The sequence below is a fragment of the Molothrus ater genome, chromosome 19, assembly GCF_012460135.2.
Source record: "Molothrus ater isolate BHLD 08-10-18 breed brown headed cowbird chromosome 19, BPBGC_Mater_1.1, whole genome shotgun sequence".
Lineage (NCBI taxonomy): Eukaryota > Metazoa > Chordata > Aves > Passeriformes > Icteridae > Molothrus > Molothrus ater.
Window position 1 is genome coordinate 13,108,626 of NC_050496.2, and position 1,514 is coordinate 13,110,139.

Sequence of the window (1,514 nt, forward strand, 5' to 3'; positions counted from 1 at the left end):
TGTAATGTGGGGTGTACTTGGAATCTAGATGCCATTCCTAGATTGACCTAAGGTGTTTGCAGCTTTTGAGTTATCCTGCAGGTGTTTGACATATGTTCTGACTTTCTTTCAGGTGCAGATGCATTGCACCCATGGCAGAGCCCCCATCCTGGGTGAGTGGGTTCCCACAAGCAGGTCAGTCACCATTTGTCTCTGCAGGGGAAGTGTTGAGGGTGACCCTGTTACAGCTCTGTTCTTTTTCTTTATTTTTAGGAAGTAAAGCTGGATCTCAGCAGTCAAGTTCAGGAGAGCAAGGTGATCAGGAGCATTTCTTGTTGCTGAGGTCTCAATTCCTGGGGCAAGTCTAAGTCTCCATTCTCTTTTGTGTGGTTTAGGCAATCCACTCGGAGCCTGCCAAGCCCCTGTCACCAGCCGGCCGACGCACGGGGTTCCCTGCACGTGTGAGCCCTGTGGATGCATTACAGGATCTGGTGATGAAACCCTGAACTCTTCCATTTAAAGGTGCCATCCAGGTGACCTTGGGCACCTGCCAAGGAGTTGGGGTGAGTCGGGAAAGTAGGGAGGAGGAGCGAGGGTCCCCTCAGGTTTCAGCCATGCCAAATCACCTCATCTCCTCTTAACCCAGGCACCCCCCGGGACGACGGCCTCGGTCTCCGAGCGTGCCCGAAGCGTGCGGCCCAAGCAGCTGAGCGTTCTTAGGAGAAGGGTGAGTAGCAGACTTGTGGGGTTTTGGCCGAGGGGCTGCCAAGATCGGGCGCTGATGTTTGGTTTTCTTTAATACAGCTGTCTGAGAGACACCAGCCCGGTGCCAGCAGGAGCTTCCCAGCTGACGAGGTGGCCTTTCTTCGCACCCGAGACCGGCATCCCCAGATGTGCGAGAGATAAGTAGAGGGCCACGACCCACAGAGGGGATGAAAGCGGGGTGCTGGTTTGGGAATTACTGGGAGGGGTTTTTCAGTCCACTTTGGAGGTGGGGGGTGTCCCTGAAGCGGCCCCTTAGGCCCCATAAAAGCAAAGCCTGACTTTTGATCACAGTGCTGAGGTGCGCAGGGCAGAGCAGTCCCGGCGTGTATCGTGTCACTTGTCTTTTGTGTTTTGTGTGTTGTTTGCATATGTCATGTCTTTTCCCTGAGCCCTTTGAGGGGCCTGTCAGAACCCTGGTATCTTGTTAGCATCTGTGCTCTCTGCATTCCTCGGCCTGGCAGCCAGGCCATAGAACTTTTGACTCGGGATCTCAGACAGGCATCAGACTCTCTTGTCTCTTTAGAAGCATCCGGTCGGATGTCTTTTCAGGTCTTGTTCTGAGCTGTATGGACAGCTCTGCCCCGACAGGATCCATTATGGCGGACTAGGACTTGAAAGAACGTGAGGGCAGGTAGAGGCTTCTGGCCGTAGGATTCTCGGGCATCCATCTTTGCAGTTCTTGGAATAAATAATTCGGTTAGCATCTTCTTCCTCCAGGTTTCTCTGAGCCTCATCAGCTCACCATCGGTCTCACCTCGGTCATCTCCTGT

General features: G+C 53.6%; 1 long non-coding RNA gene across 1 annotated transcript; it reads left to right on the top strand.

Annotated features, from left to right (window-relative positions):
- The first annotated feature begins 411 nt into the window (after window positions 1–411).
- Window positions 412–971, top strand: LOC118693613 (uncharacterized). The gene is made up of 3 exons (XR_004981283.2): window positions 412–542; window positions 626–706; window positions 784–971. It is a non-coding gene; the product is annotated as an uncharacterized LOC118693613 (long non-coding RNA).
- The last annotated feature ends 543 nt before the right edge of the window (window positions 972–1,514 follow it).